The 23,073-nt window shown below is 42.2% G+C and overlaps 1 protein-coding gene across 8 annotated transcripts in view; it reads right to left on the bottom strand.

Moving 5' to 3' along the window:
• HIVEP2 (HIVEP zinc finger 2) overlaps positions 1 to 23,073 on the bottom strand; it is a 137,688-nt gene that overhangs the window by 68,695 nt on the left and 45,920 nt on the right. For 2 of the 8 annotated variants that reach the window (XM_033512723.1, XM_033512721.1), the window contains exon 3: positions 22,460 to 22,601. The exons of 5 other annotated variants lie outside the window; for them this stretch is intronic. The gene's annotated coding sequence lies outside the window, so the exon portion shown is untranslated. Of the gene's footprint in view, positions 1 to 16,236; positions 16,409 to 22,459; positions 22,602 to 23,073 lie in introns of those variants that run through there. One more of the 8 variants, XM_015620961.3, reaches the window with a different exon arrangement.

Consider the following 23,073-nt stretch of genomic DNA (forward strand, 5'->3'; position numbering starts at 1 on the left):
GGGTTTCCCAGTTTTTCACTGTTTCAACAAAGAGAGGACACCACTGCTGGGACAGCCTTTGCCTAGAGCCAGCATGAGAAGCTGAAAACAGATTACAATAGCATGGCACGAGCAATTTCTCTATTAAAGAGAGAGCTGTAAAGTCTGATACAAACAGACAAGCATTACATTTTCCAACATGCAGCTTAGAAGATAAGCTTATTGACCATAAAATGAATTGTATAACCCAGCTTGTATTATGTCATCTGAGACCTTGGTTAGGCCACTACCTTTGAGATATATATATATATAATATATATAATTATTTTCCCCAGACAACTGTCAAGTTACATTCCTTATATAACACTGCTGCAGTGCTAACCTGAAGCATAATGACTGTGCTCATTATAGGGTTATTATGAGTTCTGGGATGAAGAGCTGTCAATAATTTAATTTTCTCCATATAAGGTAAAACACTGTCTTTCTTGCAAAGGGAATCCCAGTTGTATCTGTATGAAACATTAATTACGGTAATAAACAGGTTTAGAACAGTAACCACAGGTCTCCCTCCAGCAAGACACGCAAGCCTACAACTCAGGGGGTGTGTGGGACAAGGAAAAGGGATGCTGCAACCTCAGCTGCTGGACCTGGCCTCAGTGTACAATCCTCTCCATCCTTGTATTGAAGAAGCTGGTACACAATCCTGCAGTGCTTATGGCCAAACAGACTCAATGTTTTTTGTATAAAACATACAATACCTATACAAAGTAAATTTGGTCATCTTCGCTGTCAATTCAGTTTAGCCTGTTAAAGACTGTGAGAAGAAATGGTCTTCAGCGGGGATTTGTATTCCATTCACATAATCTCAATTTCTTCCAGAAAAAGAGCTATTGACCTGGTTCTTCAGTTTTCAGATAAGTCAGGTCCAACTTTCAGATGCTGCCTTTATGTTGTGATTAGGTTTTGCCAATGACTTCCTATTTATATACTGCAAGATAAACTGATACCTGTGCAGTTAGGTTCCAAATGTGTTAAATCAATTTGATAATGACAGGGCAAGCAGGTAAGTCTCTAACTCCTTCCTGTCCATTTATACAGTAGTGAGTTTTTTGGTCATCTTTTCTTTTAAAGACCTGTGATCTGAAGGTCTTTTAAAGGCCCCATCTCTAGTGAACCAGCTTTTGTTGCTGCAAGTTTTTGCAGTAAAAAAGCATAGGTGTTTCTTTCCACTGTATCCCTTACCATCAATATCCAATTGAGTTGCAAAGCATATTGTGGATTCTGCAAACCCCTTACTGGGGCTTATCCTGGTTTGTTACTGATGTTTGCCTGCTTTTTGTATTCCCAAGAACCAGCCGGGCTTTGTTCACTGCAGGCCGATGGATCAGCAGGAGATCATGGACCGCTGCTGCAATGCTCACAGCATCTGCCTCTGATGCTCAGTCTCTCTCCCCACTAAAGCCTGCAGTCTGCTTCCGTGCATCCAGGGCTCAGGGCCTGGGCTGATGGATTAGACCTCCCTGCTACCTAAAAGAGAGCTTTCAATGACTAATGTTCAGGTGTAAAGGTCACTGAGCTTGAAATGAAAATCCTGGAAACAACATAGAATGCAGGCAAGTTTATTTCAGTGTGTGTGTGTGTATTACCAGAGTTTTTAATTTTTTAACAAACTAGCAAAAGAGAAGGAATTCTAACTCTAGGGCTTCTGCTCCATCGAGTTCCTCGTCCTGCTCCAGGCAGTTCATCTAATGCAGCACAGTGCAAACCAGGCACAGTGAGACAGCCCTGGTTCACAAGCTCACTAATATAATGCACTTCCATTTCTTAGTCTGCCACCTTAGGGAGCCTCCTCCTGACCCCAGTCCCGCAGGGTGAGCCAGCATTTCATGCCCTCCAACGTCAGACAAGTGACACAGATTTGCAGCTGGAGGAGAGAGAACAGTTGCAAACAAAGTGCAAACCTTGTCATGTCCACACTATCCCTCCAAGCCTGACCTCTCCTAGTGCCACTCACAACCTGCCCTTTTGGGCTCAGCCCCTACCTCCAGCAGCCCCCAAGCCCCCGGGGCCAGCACAGGCTCCACTCCCTGCCCGAGATGCTGAGGAGTGACGACCAAGAGTCTGCTCCGGCACAATCCACCCCAAACCATAACTCTAAATGTACCTTCAATTCTACTCCTGTATTTATAGGCCCCTGCATGGGGACAAATTATGCTTTCAAAAATATTACAGGAAAATGCTGCAAGTGATTGTCATAAAAAACCCTCATCATAATTTCATTAAAAATTAACAAAAAGAAAGCATTAGTGTTGTCCTGCCAACTGAGGGTTGAGGGGGGGGTCTCACATTATTAAATTGAGAAGGCCAGCAATGGAAAGCCTTTTTAGACGGGTGTTTCCATTCCTTCCTCTTTTGCTTGGTTCAAAAGTCCTGCATAATTAATACTGTAGTACTTAATAAATGCTTATGAACCTACTACCTCTCTGCTTTTTCCATTTAATTAGGTGATTGACTTCAGGCATACTATAAATTATAATGACAATTTAATTACTTTTTTAATGTGCACACTTAAAAGATTTATAAACAGGAATAGGGTAATATAGTGCACTCAAAATTAGAAATACCATGAACTGGAGAAGAGCACAAAGTAATGACATCTAAAGTATCTCCTCAGTGGCTGAGCAGCTGCAGTGACTGGGAGGTAGGGTATTTAAAGTGTCTGGTACAGCTACAGAGAACTGTATATTTCTGTCCAAATGCCCACGTACATCTCTTTTAACTTTTCCTTCCAGCATGTGCACATCTCACTTCATGGCAGAAACATAAAGGAGTTCCAGGGACAAGTCAGGCCAAGTACTGCGCTCTCTCTTAGGTAAAGCATTCACAAGAAGTGGAAGACCCTTTCTCTTCTTTTAAACAAATCATAAAACTTCTGCATCACTTCATCATAACACAGTCATTGTTAAAATTTGTAGGGGGCCAAAATCTCCTACAATATTCCAGCTGGCACAGGCAAACTGCCAAAGACTGTGGATTCCATCATCTCATGAACAGACCCTTCCTAGTCAGGAGGCAGAAATGTCTGAGAATATTTCGCACCACATCCTACAACAATCCAAGTTAACTCTTCTGATATTGTTGTTACACCAGCTAGGACTCATTCCTCTGTCACTTACAGGAATGTAAAAGCTAGGAGGATTCAAGTAAGAAACTAGATCCTTCCTAGTGCTCAAAAAAAAAATATATTTTCTAAACTAAAAGTTATCTTTTTAAATTTAAATAGATAATAAAAATAGATAATAAAAGTTAACCTAATTAATCAGCCTACCTAAATGTCCAGACATTTCCAAGCCCCAGTTGGTCATTACGAAGAAAGCTGTATTTTCTACAAGTTACCTTTCACCAACAGAGAGATACGATAGCATTTGTTTTAAATCACACAGCACGCTACACTGGTGAAAAATTCTCATGTAAAAGAAGTCATTAAAATTTGGGCTACAGGAGACGCTTTCCCGTCTGGGAGCTGAATCTGGTTTGGTGTGACTATTCCTGTCTGTTAATTTAGCAGTACAAAGTATAACTCTACATTCTTAGCATACTTACTGGGGATGCTGGCATCTCTGTAACCAGAACTGCTAACAGAGAGGAGAAAAAAAAGACTGGGCAATTCACAGTGTGCTAGAAAAATTATGGGCAATTCCACGTTTTAAGCATCATCTATCAACAGTGTTGAATAGTCAAAAGGGGAATAAATTTGAATGCATTGCCAAGGCAAATGCTGTGATAATTGTATCTGCTTTTTTCTTCTCCATACAGAAAAAAAAAAATCCCAGACGCTCATCTCATTTGCGCCCAGTGAAGCTGAGTGGAAAGCAGATCAACCCCACGGCTTCATCGTGTGGCTGCCTCTCCACCTTGGCCAGCACAGAGCAGGACCTGAAAAGGTATAGGTGAAAGAAAAAACGCCAGGAGGCTGAGCAGCGTGGTGAATCACAGGGAGCTGCTTTGTCTGCAGCTTCCGCTCTCTGAGGAACTGTGCAGGGCTGAAACAATGGCTCTCCTATGGAGCTGCATCTCATCTACCTCATCTACAGCCAGTGATGAATGATGGGTCAAGAGGGCAGCAGAGTTTGGGTGTACAACCCTTAAATACTTTATCAAAGATGGCAAAAGGCCATGTGCTTCAATAACACAGCAAATACTTCCTTTTGCTGTATAGCAGACAAATTCCTTCCTCTCTGCTGGCTCAGTCTGAAGCTTTTGGTTCACAGCTCGGAGCATGAGCAAGTTTTACATTCACAAAACATACACGTAAAAAAGCTTCAGTTTTATTCCTGAGACCATTCAACTGTAAACATTCTCACAGAAATGGAAAGTCAGTCCTATCTGTGCTGAAATCCTATGCTTTCATAAATATGTAATTCTAGGGATTTGTGGGGCTTATAGACAATAAAAGAAGACACGTTTTACTTATTTTAAAAAGGGAAACTGAATAATAAGAATTGAAAAAAATTCTAAAACTGTTACTCATCCAAAATTTTCATACTGGGGTTTCCTGAAAGAAAAACACACCGATTTGATAGAAATTAAAAGTTCAATAAAATATAGAAATTTTGTCCCTGGTTTAAATGAAGATAAATTAATATAATAGGCCTCATGATATAACAATATCATCACTAAGAGTTTGACGGTATTGTGCTACTCCGAGAATTACAATTTAACAAGACATACAAGATCAGTTGGAATACCTTCATGACATAAAAATGTGCAAAATAAAACTGAAGCAACATTTAAAATGTTCTGAAATAAGATGTCGCACTGCTTAAGAGTTGTCAAGGTTTTGTACCAGTTAGAGGAGAGGTAAAGGGTTTCAGAATCTTTTGCAATCTAAATTTTCTTTCAACCACTTTTGTCTTCTGTTCCTACTTAGCTGCTTCTTTGTCTTTTTATTCCTCTAGATTTTTTCAAAAGTTGATCTAACTGCTCTGAATTAGACAACAAAACTTAATGTTCTAACAGGACAGAAAGCTGTGGGCTCATGTTTGGTTTCTAAAGGAAGTGACAGAAAGCAATCTTGGATAAAAACCCTTGGAATCAGCTGTGATCATTTCAGCTCCCTTAGGAAAAACATCAACAACAGAAGTCCACTTGGGTTCCCGCCCACCCAGCACCAGAAGCCGAGGTAACCCTGTAACACTGGGATCATTGTTCGATGGCAACAACACCTAGTACTGGATCATAACTTTTCCATTTTGGAGGCTCTGAGGAGTTGGTTGACATCAAAACACCGATGTGAGCAGTGTGGGTTTTCCAGCTGTGCCAGCCCACCACCCGTCCTGCAGTACCATGGGAAACCTGAGCCTTTCACCTCCAGACACCTTAGGGCAGAAGAAATGGGTGTTCTCCCTCCCAAAGATCTCACATCATTTTGCACTACGGCAATGGATTTGCATAATTTCAATCAAACTATGTATTAGGAATCTCACCACAGATTTGGAATTTAAACACTTGAGAACTGAGCAAAATAAATGGTGCTTACGCTCAGATAATGGAATGTCTTGGAATGGAGGTGTCTCAACCTCCTTATAGCCCTGCTGAACATATTACAAGCAGGCCCAACATCTCTGCTTCAGTCAAGTGAAAATTTCAGATTAAAAAATGAGTGATTTTAATTGATAGCCATAATGTGTACTGTAAAGCTTCTAAAACAATAGCTTTTACACAACCACTGCTGTCCAGAAAGCAAATCAGCACAGAAATAACTCACCCTCTGAGTATTTTCATTCCTTTTCCAGAGTGTGAAACTAAGATTGGCATCAAACCACATCACCTTTTTGATGCATTTTCCAACCAAACTGAGAGGCACTTGAGGAGCCACAGTGATGTCCCAGCGGAAACATATTCAATATAACTTTTTCTGCTACACCCACCTTTAGTTCATGGCCCAGCACTCTGCTCCCTTCTATTCATCCAGATGAGGAGAAGCTGACAGCCGGGGGAGGGAAGAGATTGGGAGCCATATGGAGCTAGAGTCAATTTTTGGTATGCATTTGTGAATAGACACAAAAGGGATAAATGCTGGCATGCATAAATTCATATTTTATCGATACCTATTTTGGTACTTACTGTCAGAGTAATTTATTCCAAAATAGGCTTTTAAAAACGAACACCAGTTTAAAGAAAATTCCAATCCCAATTTATTTCTTGCCACAGCAAACCCAGGATCCCAATGGCATGAAGCAGGAGGCAGAATCCCACTCAACAGGGTTTACCTCACAATGCCAAAAGGGAAAGTGGTGCAAATAGCCAAGAACCCAAGAGAAAGGTTTTCCAGGTCACTGCCCAAGACAAGCTCCCCAGGAATGGGGATGCTCGAGCAGGGTTGGGCAACCAGCCTTGGCACAAGGAAGCATTGAGGGTCCACATCTGAGCTGCTCAGGCAGAGGGCAAGGAGAGCTGACGGTTTTGCATGCAGCATCTTGTGATAACAAAGGTTGTCAAAATTACAAGATTCACTAGATTTGCTGCCTGTAACTGCTGCACCTACAAATGTTCAGTTTCACTTCTCAGACTTATTCAAATAATCCAGCCCCCATGGGCCTGCAAACCTGAGCTGCAAGTCTGAATATGGAAGGGTATTTATTAAAAGACTGCTGGTGCATCTGACCATGACGGAATGCTAAAAAATGAAAAAGTAATGAAAGGCACAGAACATTTCTGAGCCCCAGATTATGTTTGGCCTGGATCCAGTGGACGTGTTTGATACCACTGGTTCCCCCATTACAAACCATTATCTCTCCAAACTTTGATCTAAGGCCACTGCAAAAGTATCTGTGAGAGTCACTTATTCCATTAGTCAGAAATCAAAAATCAAAAGAGACACTTGAAACACTAACAGAATGCAAAAACTCATCACTTCCTTCCAGAGAAGGACAAAAGACCTTATTTGTAACTGTTGATTGGAACACGTGCCATGGCAGAAAATTTCTGGACTCTGTTCCCAGCTCTTAAATAGTTCTGTGGCTGGACTTGGGCAAATGGTTTGAATTGTTTATGCTTTTTCAAAATCATAATAAAAAACACATACCCACCTCACAGAATAGAGGCTTCATCAATGTTCCTAACTCACTCTCAGCTTCTTAAGTAGACAGTTCTGCAAAAGTGCAGAGCGCCATTATTTAGATTTGATTTGTTTTTAAAAGATGTAATCCTGCGTATTACTTGGTTGTGGTTTTTTAGAATTATTTTCCAGGTGGGAACAATTTTGGATACAAAATCACTATCTCTGCCTGGAGACTGGCCTCAAGCTTCTGCCTCACACATATGTGTACATCATATTCCTACATCTTCCACCAAACAGAAGGTGGGCCTGTGAACAGGTCAGTAGGATGCAAGCCAAGCAATGAACATCTAAATCTGAATGCAGAACAAACAAAAAGAGTGTGTATTTTTAAGAACAAAACTCTTTCCTAAGAACTTCGTTTCCTCATGGTCAGACAGTCTGGGTGCAGTGTGTAAAAAATGGCTTTCTGAGGCACTGTGGTGTCTTCTGAATCACTGCCATTACCCGAGAAAACCCCAGGAAGTGGTTTGGATGAGAAGCTGGACCCAGCTTGCGTAGGTATCAGCTGATGTCAGAGTACACACAGCACAAAGCCCTAACAGTATGGACATTGTGAAATAGGAATAACCTTCTCTTATCTCCTGCAGTTTGGGAAATCATTTCTAACCCGGTGACCACAGATCTTAGGAATAAGTCAAACAGTTAATTATTCACTATGCTTCCTAATTAATCTCCATTTCAGGCCAAATCTTTGTATGCCCATAAAAACACGAAGATCTCCAGTGAGGGAAACAACAGCATGAGTTTTTGGACCTCCTTCTGCAAAGCAATTCGTTTTTCCATAAACAGTTACTATTAAGCAAGGACAAAGCAACAAACCAGACAGCCATCTGTGTAAACCAATTTAAAAGGATGGTGACCTCATAACATTTTTCAAACTAACGCTCTCCATTTAACTTCTGCCACCCCGTCCTGCCCCAGCAGATGCTGGGCTCCAGCAGGTCCTCGGGCGAGTGCAGTGCTTTCGCTTTAGGGAAAGCTGGTTCTTTAAAGCCACAGTGATTTCAAACCCGTGAAAAGAGCATGTCAATGAAAATACCTCGGCATATATGGGAGCAGGATAACCTTAGCGGCTGCCCATGCTCCCAGAGGGTGTTGCCACAAAGGTCTGTGCTATGTTTGCCAGCTGAGCTTCCTAGAGGTATGAGGTCAAGTGAGCACAAAGGTTCAGGCCACTGAAGGTAACACAATCCCGGATGAACGAACCGTGTTCTTTCTTACAACCCAGAGAGAAGCCAGAACAAGCACAGATGGCAACCACATTAGAAAAGAAGGCAAACCTGATAGCCTTAGAGCAAATCTTATGAATCCACACACAGCACAGCTATCGTGTATGCACCCAGGATGGCCACAGCATCCCTAGCTCATTCTGCCTGTTCAGATTTTAATCCAATGAAGCTTCAGGCAAAATATGCAAAATAAAACACCGAAGTAGAACACCTACAAAGAAGTGCAAGTAATGAACACCCAAGGACATGTCTTGCACAAGGTTACTTGCAGGACTGCCTTTTATTCCACTTACTAAGTCAGTCAGAGCCACACAAGAGCTGAGAGCAGAGTGCATCAGAGGATGGTGACATCAGACCATTGGTAGCACAGCAGAAGGAAGTGCACAAACTCATTTACAAGGGCAAGTGGACTACAGACATTTCAGTATCAAAGAAGGTAACTGAAAGAAATGCATATTCTGTATAGTCTCCTTGTATTTCCAAGCATCAGAAAAACATAACAGGATGTAAACTGTATTTCAAGTGGTGGAAGGAAGTGTGTGCTTCTCCATTACATAAAGATGATGCTTCTAATCCACATAGTGCAGACATGGTAAAAATTACCTTCCACAATGCCAAGGCTTGTTACACGGACTCTTATTTCTTTAGCCCACATTTTCAAAGAGTCATTATTTTACTGCCACAGTGCCTGATGTTTGTGTGCCTGGTATTTGTGTTTGCTTTAGAATAATGGCTGTGAGGTGAAGCTAACTTGCCCTTCTGACCCAGGGCGTAATTGTACAACTGTTTGTGCAGCAATAACCCATCGTACACATAAAGTGACATTTCTCTAATTGCCGTTTGCTGAACACAAGGGCACCCTCTGCAAACACAGTGGCTTTTTTATTGGCAACCTCTTCAATTATTTCACTCTTCCTAACACAGAACCTCCTTTCTGTCATTAGAGAAGAACAAACCATTCCTCAGCACCGCCACAGTAATACTATGTATTTCTTAATATGTATCACTGAATACTATTAAAGATTAGCCTTAAAAGACAGAGTAGTATTAACAGCTGTCCTGGGAATACGTTCCAGAAAAGGGAACACTTCTGACCTTTGAGTCTATATTTCAGTGCCTTTTTGAGATGCTTCAGAACAAAAGTTCAAGTGGCATCTCCTTTCAGTTTGTCTCATCTTGCCGCACGTTAAAAGTGAGGACAGAAATTCAAGAGAAGCCTGGTGCTGCTTTCCCTTGCCTTCAGATCTGCTGTGTCAGCTGATGCTGGCACATGCAGCATATTTCTCCGCTTCCTTTGGTTTTGTCTTTCCTTGGTGGCTGCTTTGAGTCCCCACCCAGCCATCTCCACAGCTCTCCTGTCACTGCCATGTTACGTAAAAACTCAGAAATGGCTTAGGAAACATTTAAATCTGCGCTATCTTGGCAAGCAGCTAATCCTTGAAGCAAATGCTACTTACACAACAGAGTGCCTGCGTTTCCTACCCTGTCATGAAGATGTCATGCCTCATCTCCTAAGGCTGGAAGGAATGCACAACGCTTCGTAAAATAGCTCTGACTTTCCATTTCTATATAAGCATCTTGTTATCTGTTTTTATAGGGAGGGAAAATGGGAAAGGGAATTCCTGGAAGAGATTACAATTGTCAAACTGGCTTTTGATACCTATTAAACAGCTGAAGCATTAATTTTTTGGCGGCACTGTCAAAAGCCTGTGAGGGCTTCCTGACTGAAGTGGAGGAAATAGTACATTTAGTCCAACTACAAGCTGTACTTTTAAAAAAAATCCATATGAAAACAGACTCATTATTCATTTTTTTCTGTTAATATGTGGTTTTGCCCTCCAGTTTCAGTCATATTTTTTGTAAGACCTGGCAGTCTCAAAAAAGAACTGTAACTTACAGCTAATGTTTTAATAAACTCTTGTTTATACTATAGTCAAACCAGAACAAACAAAATAAAGCTACAAATGACATTTTTATAGGAAGTCAAGAAAAAGATTCATGTGTCTGAATATTTTAGTTGCAGTGTGGTAGGCATGACTATTATTTCCTGTAAAGCCAAATTGTATCTTTAAAGAACTGGAAGAAGGCTACCATGGGAATACAGCATGGATATGACTTAGGCCTCCAAAGAGCAGCTGGATATAAATACCTTACAATTTAATGCAAAACTCCTATCAAGTACTCTGAGAATTTTACAATGGAGCAATGGCAAGATATGGCCATGAGAAATGTGTTTGGAGTCTTCAAAATATCATCATGCTGAACTACTGCAAATGCCTCCCTCTGTGGTAAAACTGACAAAAAAAATCACAAAGAAGGTTTGCAGTGAGATAGGCAAGAAAATGAGCATTTTTAAAAAGTGGTCATAGAATTGCAGAAATTAGATCAAAAGGGAAATTATGAAAGTCTATTAGATCATAATTGTATCTAGAGAAGAAAAATCTATGTAGCATATTTTTCAGCATTTTGTCCAGTTCATTTTTGAGTTGCCCAAACTAATCAGCTTGTCTAGTTTCCATCAAGAGAACAGACTTTCACCATAATGGTTTTTATCCTAGCAGTTAAACTAATACTCCTTTTGCTCATTTGCATTATTTTACGACTTTATACCTCCTTGGGACATTCCCTTCTAGGTGATCTTGGCTCTGATACCACTGTGATATCTAATTTAATAGCAATCAAGGTATAAAATGCTAAACTAAAAAGAGCAACTGACCTTCTGATTTGCAGCCTTGCTCCCTCTGTATCCAGCAGCAAGCTGCTGCTTGCATGAGACCTGAGCTCCTGGTCAAGAGTCAAGAGGGTGGAAAATCACTACCTGGCTTCTAAAGACAGGCTGTATTTCATCAGTGCATGGCTCTGAGCTTTACGGAGGATGGAGAGCCTCAAAAGGCTCCTATTTTCCTTAGTCAATGTGATGATCTATGATTTGGTTAGACTGAGAAAATTTGCTTACTATCACTTTTCCCTGCACGTTTATGAAAGGGAGTTTGATGAGTTTTGTTTCTTCATTGTAATAACCTCTTTTTCATTCCCAAATTGTGGACTTCCAGATTAGGATATCTGGCTGGCCTTAGTATAAAGAAATGCATTCCATGAAGGAGAGAGAGGAGTTTCACAGACTGTTATCCTACGTCCCAGGCAAGGGACAGAAGATGTCATGACCTCATGGACTGACTTTGTATCTCCTCTGTCCCTGAACAAAGATGGTCCCAAGCAGCACACAGAGCAATCCTCAAACATTCATTCACTTCACAACCCAAAAGGATAAATAAGCGTACAAGAAGAAAAGAGAGTTAATCCTTGAGGATATTGGAATAAGTTTGTGAAAACAAAATTACTACCAGGTAAGTACTTTCATTTTTTAACTTGGTTGTTATTATTTTTAACTAGCAGGGTAGCAATTAGCAATTGTACTTGAGAAAGACTGGTTGTGTTTTTGGAAAACTCCTCAGTGCTAAAGGCCTGTCTGCAGAGGGACAAAGTCATGTCATGAAACTACAGACACTTGGCAAACTCCTCAGCAATCTTGAATAAGTACCTTGTACTGCCCTTGTGTTATTAGCTATTGCAGGATCATGTAAATCCTTCATGACAGTGCCATTTTTGAAGTGCCGCTGTACCGTCAGGTGTCCTGACATTTTCAAGGCTCCTGGGGATGTCAGCATGTGGTCTCTCTTTCTTGCCTCCTTTACAGCAAGTTTCCAAGCCAGGATGTGCAAAAGGCCAGGATGTGACTCAGAAAAAATGTACCTGGGGTTAGAAGGAAGCTTCTTCCCTCACTGTCTCCTTGGAGCACAGGACCTCTTTATCCAGGATAACCCTGTCCGTTACCCGCTCCTGTCCCAGGATGCTCGCCTGGATTTTCCTCTGAGAACAGGCGGCTGGCAGGGACTGCTGGTGGCTGAAAGCAGATGGACAGGGACGCTGGGCTGAGTCACTGGCAGCTCACCACTTGTTGAGCTGTTTGAGGTCCTGCAGGAAAAATGCTCACTTTGTGGCACTAGAAGAGAAATACTGCCAAGAGTGAAAAATCCCTACAAGAACTACTGCTCTGAGTAGACACAGGAAGCAAGACAGGTGACCAAGAAAAGACTTTGCCACAGTTTACAGGAGTTAGTGCCAGGCTATTGATATAAACCTTCCTGTCTGTCGCAGTACACAGCCTTCACCTGCAGAATATTCCTTCTCTCTTCTCCCCATGTGCCAACAAACAAGTGGATTTTGTTCAAATTAACTGTTTGATGCCAAGGTAACATTTATAAATCTATGAACTTACTGACAACCTAGTCCTGGATCTCCAATTATCTTATTAAAGTCACTGGCCACTCACAGGGAGGACTGAGCTGATGACTAAAGTCTCAGGACCAAAGCTATCAGGCACAGAACACACAGGAAGAGCTGAAGTGTATCTGACTCTATTCACTATACGTTACTGTATACAGTAACATCAAAAAGATGGAAGGCTCTTCAGTCACTGGAACAAGTGGATTTTAAAAATTGTATTCACAGAAATAAAGTAACTTTTTTCACTGTTCCAACTTTTCTTTACACTGTATTTTTCTTGTCTCATCTCACTATATTATTTTTCTTCCTCTTCACTTTTGTTACTCTGATCACTACAAATAAGAGCGATGTTTATGAGTAACTCCTTATTTTTCCCTACAGAAAAGTAATGCCTAAATGAAGTGATGGCTAAACTTTATTTCTTCCATGATACCCAAAGGAACAAAACCCAAAACAAACCAATGAAACTATACAAGCTATTGCTCACACAAGCTGACCAAAATTGCAATTTCCAAGCATCTGGGAACTAGTTCACTGATTTCAATTAGACTTCAGGGAAATACAAAGATCACCTTGAGAGATCAAGTATTTATGACTGTAATAGATGATTTTGAACTAAAACAAACAAAATATACCATGTCCCCTGAAAATGTCAAATCATTGCTTTGCCCCATATTTTAGAGTATTTTTACAACCTACAGCCAGCTCTAATAATATATGTTTACTTGTGTTTATGACTTCACCAATGAATGAGCAGCACTGCCTCCACACAGTCACTCTTCAAAGAAAATAGTGCCGTCAAAACAGTGGGCCATGGCAAGGTGAGCTTTCTATTTTCTTTCTCTTCTTTCTGTCCCAGAGAACCTCTTTACTCTCAAGAGTATTTAAGCACTGAAAGTATGATTTGTGTAAAAATGATAAAAAAACTACTAAATACCAATTCATGACCCTCAACTAATACCCAACACTACAGGAACTGTACAGAGTGCACAGTCATAGATTTAACAGGTGGGAGAGGTAGAAAAGAATTGCATTTAATCTTTAAACAGATTTCAGAATGAAGCCCCGATATTCCTGTGTCAGATTCAGTCTCCGTTTTTGCCTCCCAGGTATGGTAATTACAGTCCTGTGCCCACTGGGAACTAGCTGCACATTGAAACACCAACACGCTTCGCTGGAGGAGGGAGAGGTTTGCCGATGGAGATATTACAAGATGCAGCAGTGAATCCTCTGACTTTTGATGAATGTGCCGCATCCTCTGCTCACAACACCTAACTATTTTAATTGAATAGATGAATATCTGGTTAGCTACTGTGCAACATGACTTTCAAGATTTTAAAGGCCGCCATTGAATAAGTGAAGGCTCTTCTGGAAAAACAAGGGTTTAGCTTCTGCGGTCATCATTCCACAATTCAAGCTGTGCCAGCAGAACTTGGTGCCTGCACTGAAGTCACTGAAGGCAACAGGGTGTGGGCATACAGACCCAGGCATCCACGGGGCGTGACTTCACTGCAGGATCAGCACCTAAATTAAGTTTGTCCCCAACACGACATCTCTTTTACAGCACACAGGGAGGTACCTACACACCCTGCCACATGCCAGTTTGGAATTCATCCCTCTGCCTTGGCCTCAGTGCCAAGCATCAGGAAACGGCAGGCAACTTGCCAACGCTTTTTCTTAGAAAACGGCAACCCTTTCTGGAAATGTTCTGAAGGTCTGCAGAGTCTTTCTGGAAAGGTGGTAATGCTGAGCTCTTGCACAAATACTGCAAATGAAAGCTACCCTAAAATACTATCACTACCCTAAAACATGATATCCCTAAAAATGGGGGCAAATGAGGTCAATATTAGCCAGAAGATATTACCCTGTAGCAAGGCATTTTGATTCCTAGAAAGCTGAGGTAAATGACACATACAGTAGCATCAACCAGTTAGCAAGCTTTGCATTTTCAAAGCACACCCTAGAAAAATCCACTGATTTTTAATGCAAGTGACTCAAGATTTGTCAAACATTTTTGTGCTCAACCTTTCACAGATTTTGAATTATATAACCAGCTTGTCATGAATCCCAAAATCTTACTGAACTGACTGGGAAAAAAAAACAAACAACCAAAAATAAAGGAAGAGTACACTCGTAAATCACAATTCAATAAAGACCTTTCCATTCCCTCCTCTCCCCCTCTTGATTTTCCAAGCCACTTTTTAATTGACGCTTCTCTTCCTCCTGCATCTGCCGAATGCAATTCTTAACCAGCACTCAACTAGCCAGAGCAGATGAGGAAACTTACTGCAGACCCAGTGCCTGTGCTGGACCAGGCACCTGTGTGGAGGGATCAGGAAGGCAGGCACAGCCCGTATTGCTCCGAGCAAGGGCATCCACGCCACGGCAGCACACACCTGTGAGCACTGTGTCAACAGAGGCACAGACAGGGGTTAACCAGCTTCTGCAGGAAGCCTGGTTTCATTCATTAACTACGACCTCTGGGCTAGTACATGCGGAGGAGGGAGCACACAAGCGAGTTCAAACAAAGCTCCTGTTTTCCCTCTGAAACTTTTCAAGTCTCAAAATCTTGCACAAAACCCTGTCCGCTGTCACCTGAATGAAAAACAATAGTAGGCAGTGAAATAAGTAAGACCCGCGTGAGAGTTTGCGAGCCCAGCCTGTGCGGAAGGCCACCTGCCAACAGGAAGAAGTGGTGAGAAGGAATTTGGATCCAGCTGCTATCCTCCCTCAGCCAAACAATGCCACGCGATAAACAGCATCAAGGGTTTTTGTTTTTAATCCTCCATCACACTGGGAGCATCTGTATCTGTCGTCTTTACTCCCAGTTACCAGGAGAAGGGCTTGAGAAATTTCTGTGCACAATTTCACAGAGAGCAGATCTCCTCTTCCCAATCATAGCTTTTACCAAAGGGATGGAGACAGGAAGAACAGGAGGGAAAGAGGAAGAAATATCGAAGTGCCTCGCCGTAGGGCTGACTCAAGCTGCTAAATTCATCACAGGTAACACAGAAAATCTTGTAGCTGTCTTGCAGCCCCATTTCACATGTCAGACAGAAAGGCAGAGTGGACATGGAAAGAGGAGATAACTCAGTATCTGCAGTCCTTATTTCCTTAAAACGAAGTACTGAACACCAGGAAATGAACTACGTGCTCAGTGGGTCACTGTGGCAGGTGCAACTTAACCTTAAGACCACGTAGCCTACTGCACCTTCAGATTTAGCCCAGGCAGCACCTGGGTGAAGCACGCCAATAAATCCACTCGCTGCTGATGGTAATAAAAAGGGTTAAAAACCAACCAGGCTGCAGCTGAAAATCCCACAGCCTTTCCCTCCACGGAGCCGCAAACTGCGCGTCTCCCCGGTTTCAAGGGAACGGACAAAGTGCCCTGAAGATGAGCCAGCTAAACACATGTCTGGGCAGTGCCAGCAGCGGACACGGGTGGCTGGAGAGCCGGCGGAGCTGGAGCATCACGGCCGCCCGGCGCTGCTCCGGCGCGGCCGCTTCCCGGCGCCCGGGGACGCGCAACTCGCGGATTCACCGCCCCGCAGCCGAGGAACCCCCCTCTCCTTCCTCCCCGCCCCAGCCCCCGGTGAACACCCAGCATCTGGGCACTACCTGCGTTTATCGGCGGAGCCATCCCGCGTCTTCAGTCATTCAAGGAATTTAACAGCCTGGAAATTCCTGTTGTCCATTATTTGAGGTCACAGATAAAAGCTAAACAGCAGCCGTGACTCCCATCAATCATAAGTCACTCACTGATAGAGCGTATGGTAGGAGACCTACTGATGTAAGCTAGTCACCAGAGAAAATACCCACTGATGACGCATATCCAGGCACAAAAATAGTTACAGGGCCCCCAAAGGGATTATTCAACAGCCTACATTTAGATATTCCTTCAAGAGACCCGCAGTCAATTTGCTGCTATTAGATGGCTGGGGAACATTGAAGTTTAAGTTTCCTCAGCAGACATAACCACAAATAGCTGGTTTAAATAAGCTACTGCAATTACAAGCTGTTTTGTAAATTTTAACACTGCATTATAGCGATTAAGTCTAAACAGAAAAACTGGCTAAAAAATGCTGCATAGCCTTTGCTCTCAGTATTTTCCAATTCCTCCTGAGTATTAGCCAGCAATGAAAAGAACAATTTAAAATTAATTTGCAAATGTTTAAACTAAGCCCCTTGTGCTACCCTAGAGCGATGTTTTTTAATCATTAAAAAACCAAAACAATATATGCAAAATGGTATGGGATATTTTGGTGCGGCTTAAATGCTATCTGGATCAACTTTTGCCTTAATTTTGATCCTTCCTTGGTATTTGCCTCTGTACTACACAAAAAAGAAAAATACCCAAATAGTTAATCTTTCTTGCACAAATCAAAACCATGCAAAGGTAAGTCATTGCAACATGCAAAACCACGTACCGTGCACCCGCTTTGAGCCGGGGCTAGAAAGAGGATCCCCAGAAATCCCTTTGAGCCTAAATTATTCTGCAATTCTGTGCAGCTGGATTTTTTGGCATTAAAAACATAATCCTCTAAATTAACCAATCAACTGATAATCCTACAATAGTCCTGCCCCCTCCAACAGTTTCAGGATCCCTCTCATGCCCAGACAGCAACAAAACTTACTAGGCTATAGCTGAGCCTACTAACCCCGCTCAGCATGAACCACCGACTGTACATTTCTGGCAATACTAAAATCTTTAATTTTTTTAATACTTGACTTTAACATCCAACCCCCCTTTTTGAAAGCAATTTTGGTGCTTAGGAGTCTAAAGTTTACTGACTTTTTATTGCACATTTAGAATATAAATATAGGAAAATATTTTATGGCTCTGATGCCTATTTCATTGACACGCTTTTGGAAAGCATTACCTAGTCAAACAAACACTCAAGGATTTATAGTGTTTACCCTGTAAAGCAGGAGAAGGAATTGTCTCAGGCTACGAACTTCTACCTCACTTTCTTCATCTGTGATAACATTATTAAAAATAACACCAAAAATTATTTTTAGCACAACTGTTTCATAAAGCCCTCATGTTTCTCTCATGCATCCATATGCTGCCAGTCCACATGGCCTAATTTAACAGCCCTAAGAAGAAATATTGGTGCCCTCTAGCTGATTTTTCTCACCAATTTCCTGCAGACACCAAGCAGCAGTCTCTCTTTCCTCCTTACATTCCTGGGCCTTTCACAGGTGCCCCCAAAATGCAATGCCCTGGAATAAAACAAGCTACTTCCTACAGAAGATACAGGAATCAAAACACTCAAATCCCTTAGTGCTCTCCACTGTAGGAGCTCTTTAAATATCCTAAGTGCCATGAAAAATAGGAGAGGTATAACTGTTCAATACCACCTTACCAAGAACTGGTGAAGCACATAAATATACTCTGTAGCAAGTCTGCACATTTCATGGGAAAATACAACCCGCAATTTTGCGTGAAACACAGGAAGCCCCTCACCCATTCAGAAGTAATACAATTCCCTCTCTGTCAGGAGCCTTTAAAAAGCTTATGAGCGTTTTATTATGTTCTGCCACCCATTCTGAAGTTAGTCGGTGATGGATCAGACAATTTCACAGCTCAGAGCCCAGGACCTCCCTTTTGCCATCACAGAAGCCTCGGTGAGCAGGGAGAGCTTTCCTTTCACTCTGTTGTCTGTCAAAGGGACGGACTCCCTGGTCCACCCTGCCTGCTCCCATCCCCTCTGCTGAAGGTGCCACTGAGGTACAGGGCCTCATCACCTTACAGCTGCATGCCTCTGTCCAGCTGGAGCACATCTCCAAAGCTAGGAATGCCATGAGGCAGGGACCCTAACACATACTTTGAACACCAGTGTGACAGGTGAGGTCAACAAAACAGTGTCCAAATCCCAAAGAGAAGGTCTCTCCTGGCTGGAGGAAAACCCCTGCTGAAGAAGAGCTGTCCCAGGAAGTGCTGAGCCTGTGGTGGCAGGCAGCTCTTTGCACAACTCTTTGGCACCTTCGAGTGAGTGCATCTGCTCTAAGCCACACCAGCAGCCACTGGCTGCCCAAAGGATGCAAGAGAACAGGAGCCTGTGTGGGAAGCAGGGTTAAAGCTCTGTTCTCTTCCTCCTTGTCCAGCTAAAAGAGGCAGAGGTTGGCTGGAGCTAGCTGTCTCTGGGCATTTAATTAAAGACATAAACCTCTGTGGAGAACTCTGGATGGCCCTATTAACCATTAATCAAATTAAACATAGAAGGGAGATCAGGATCTGAAGCTTAAAATAAATACTGTGAGACAGACTAACTTTTAGGGTTGCATTCATAGTCCTCAACAGGTCTGTTTAAACCTTGATTGGGAAAAGGAAGCTGCAGCATATATTGTGTATTTCTGTGTTTGAACAGCAATTGTAAAGCAGAAGCTGCTTAAATGTGTGGGAAGCATTCAGGCTGATCCTGCAACTTCCTGCTATCTTTGGAAAGTTAACTTCCCATGTGCCATCTGCCTGTTGGAAGACAGAAGGGGTTAATCACAGTGGCCAGGCATTTTGGAAGGGTCCTAGGGCTCCACCTCTCTAGCACCTTACTACAACATTCCAGCTAATGTTCCTTTCACATAAACCTCTACGAAAAGGATGCTACAGACTCAGTCAATACTCATTAAGCGGTTGTAATCCAAATCTCTACATCAATTAAAAGATGAAGGGCTTATTTGAGCAGTGAACAGTCAAAACGCTTTGTTTGCATAAAACAGGCATTTTATGCCATTTGGAAAGTGAAATTTTTGGCACAGTTCATTTTTCAGGTTGACTTTTTTTTTTTTTTTTTTGACTTTTTTTTTTTACCAGCTGTCAGTTCTGCCAGTTCTCACACGGGAGACCTATAACAAGGCTGATTTGTGCAACTTCTTTTCTGGAAGGCAAAAGACCTTTAAAATCTTGATTTCTTGAAACATAAAAGAACCCAGCAAACTCTTGAAGAGAATAGGTAAAGATGTGGTAATGTGACAGTTGGGCAGGGAAGGTGGTATCTGCAGGATAAAAGGAGATATGGTGGAAAAATTAGGATCTGTCAGGAGGAGCGCTTGTTTTTTTCAGCAGTAAAAATATGCTGCTTTTCAATACAGAGAAAATATAATCAAAACAGGTGAAGGACACAACAGGAATCATGGTTACAGTGGTAACTAAATACACCTATCTAAGTAAGTATTAAAGAGTGTAGAGACATCCTGTTTCCACAAAACTTCATGATAGTTTTATAAATGCTGTATTTGAAGTAGGAAGCTTATTAATTATCTCTTACTGTCCCAGAAGTATCCAATTTGGAATATTCATTAATGTAATGTAGGAATATTGTTTATGAAAAGCAAAGAGACTATGAGATTTCTAAACAGACTGTAAGAGAACACCTCACATTAGCATATTTTTATTTAAAATTCCTATGATTTTTGAAACAAGGGGCAGTATTAGAAAATACTGGCTCACCAAGGGTGGGATAGTATGGTGAATTTAGTCACCATATCATACAACATTAGATAAACCAGGACACTGATGTCAGAAACATAAATATAGTTCATGCTATTCTCAGTCTGTCTGCCCATCAATGTCTTAGGGCCTTTCTCTCACTGCTAGCATTGGCAAAATAGGTGATATTGATTATAACTGAAAAACAAAATTAAAATATTATAGAAGCACAGGCTTCTGAGACTACATATTGATTTTTCTCTATTTGGAAGCAGGACTCTGATACCTCCCTTTGCATTCAAACAGCCCTGAAGAAATCTAAGATGAATAGCTATGGATGATGGTGGTGGGACATGTGCTTATTTTAGATTTTTAACACAAAAATCAACATTTTTATTTGTGGAAATAAGTACATTTGCAGTTAAATTTAAAATTAACACTACCTTTGATATAGTTTAAGCTAGATACATTGGTAGCATAGTTAACAGTAAATTACAGAGTTTATGTCAATGTTCTAAAGTAGATGAAACCGTAAAACTAAAGAAACCTATTGCCTGAGCATCTGAAACTGAGTTTTCTTGAAATAAGAAACTAGCATTTGATAGCAATAGCCTTGTCTGTGTACAACCCTATTCCAAGATATTAACTAAAAATACTTTAAGATCTACTCTTTACCAAAATTCCTTTAAAGTATTTCTAGCATATGGTGATGAAAAACAATGGTAGTCTCAGTGACCTGTTCACATTTTATGTATGCTACTTGGCTTGGAGGGACCAAATAACATTAATCATCAAAACATGACAGATTTATTCTATATATTATTCTACAGTGACTGCATTGGTGAATAAGGAAAGAGAAACTGATGACATTATCTTGACTTCTTTAAGGTCTCTGACACAGTCTCACACAACACGTGTCTCCCGACATCGGAGAGATAAGGATACTGATGTCTGGACCATTCAGTAGAAAGGAAACTGGCTGGATGGCCATACCCAGAGAGCTGCAGTCAACCTCTCAATGTCCAAATGGACCTGCATCAAGTGGTGTTCCTCATGGAATCTCAACGGGACTGATTCTGTTCAATACCTTAATTAGTTAATTAATTAATGGCACAGTGGAATTGAGTACACCCTTAGCAAGCTTGCAGGTGACCAAAGCCCAGTGGTGCAATTGATACACTTGGTGGAAGGGATAACATCTTTAGGGACCTTAATAAGTTTGAGAAGTGGGCCAGTGTGAACCTCATTAAATCCAACATGGCCAAGGCCAAGGACCTGCACGTGGGTTGGGACAACCCCCAGTGATCAGGAAAGACAGGGAATGAATGTTTTGAGAGCAGCCCTGTGGAGGACTTGGGGGTACTGTGTGGTGGGCTGACTTGACAGGACACTGGGTGCCCACCATAGCTGCTCTGTCACTCCCTTCCTCAAATGGACAGGGGAGGAAAAACACAGCAAAAGAGATAAGGATGGGAGAGATCACTCACCATTTACCATTACAGAAAAAACAGACTCAATGTGGGCAAAGAAGTTAAATTTCTTGCCAAAAAAAATCAGAGTAGAATAATGAGAAATAAAACAAAACCTTAAAAAAATTTCCCCTCACCCTTCTCTTCTTGCCAAGACTAACTTCACTCCAGACCTTCTCTACCTCCTCTCTGCCAGCAGTGCAGGAGAATGGGGAATGAGATTGTTTTCACTGCCGTGCCTTCCTCCTTAGGGGGAGGACAACTCACACTCATTTCCCTGCTCCAATATGGGGTCCCCCGATGGGACAGAGCACAGGCTTCCCATGGGGTGACAGCCTCTTTCAGGCATCCCCATGCTCCAATGTGGAGTTTTCCATGGGCTGCAGGTGGGTATCTGATCCACAGTGGACCTCCATGGGCTGCAGGGACACAGATGCCTCACCATGGTCTGCACCCCAGGCCACAGAGGAATCTGGGCTCTGGTGCCTGGAGCATCTCCTGCCCCTCCTTCTACACTGACCTTGGTGTCTGCAGGGCTGTTCCTCCCACACAGGGCTGTTCTCACCCTGCTCTTCTCTGGATGAAACTGCTGTTGTGCAGCAACTTTTTGTCCTTCTTAAGTCTGTTATCCCAGAGACACCACCACTGTTGCTGATGGGCCTTGGAGCCAGCTGACATTGGCTCCATTAAACACAGGGGAAGCTTCTGGCAGCTTCTCACAGAAGTCACTACTGTAGTTCCCTGCTACCAAAACCTTGTTACAGAAACCCAATACACTGTTAGATGAAAAATTAGGTATGACCCAGTGATGTGCACTGGCAGCACAGAAAGCCTGCTGCATCCTGGGCTGCATCAAAAGCAGATTTGTGATACTGTGATACTGTGGCCAGTAGGTCAAGGGACATTATTCTTGTCCCTTTACTGGGCTCCTGTGGGACCCCACCTGAATACCATATGCAGCTCTGGTGACAACCACAAGTCAAACCGAGACCACTTGGAGTGGATCCAGAAAGGGCCACGAAGATGATTAGAGAGCTGGAGCACCTCTCCTGTGAAGCCAGGCTGCGAGACTTGGGGTGTTCAGCCTGAAGAAGCAAGAGAAAGCTCTGGTGAGACCTTAGAGCAGCTTTCCAGTACCTACAGGGGACCTATAAGAGAGGGACTTCTTACCAGGGCCTGTGGTGATAGGACAAGGGGAAACAGTTTTGAATTGAAAGAGGGTAGGTTTAGATTTGATATAAATAATAAATTCTTGATTGTGAGGATGGTGAAGCACAGGAATTCGTTTCCCAGAGAAGACGTGGATGCTCCATCCCTGGAAGTATTCAAGGCCAGACTGGATGGGGGTCTGTGCAGTCTGGTTTAGTGGAAGGTGCCCCTGCCCATGGCAAGGGGGCTGGAACTAGATAATCTTTAAAGGTCCCTTTCAACCCAAGTTATTCTGTGACTCTGTAATTCCAATGCACAGAACTAGGAGTACCTCAGAGATACTGTAAAGCAAAAATAGAAACAGTGACTGCAAAGAGACTATTCTGAAATGACATTTATTTCAGTTTC

Source organism: Parus major, chromosome 3 (assembly GCF_001522545.3).
Source record: "Parus major isolate Abel chromosome 3, Parus_major1.1, whole genome shotgun sequence".
NCBI lineage: Eukaryota > Metazoa > Chordata > Aves > Passeriformes > Paridae > Parus > Parus major.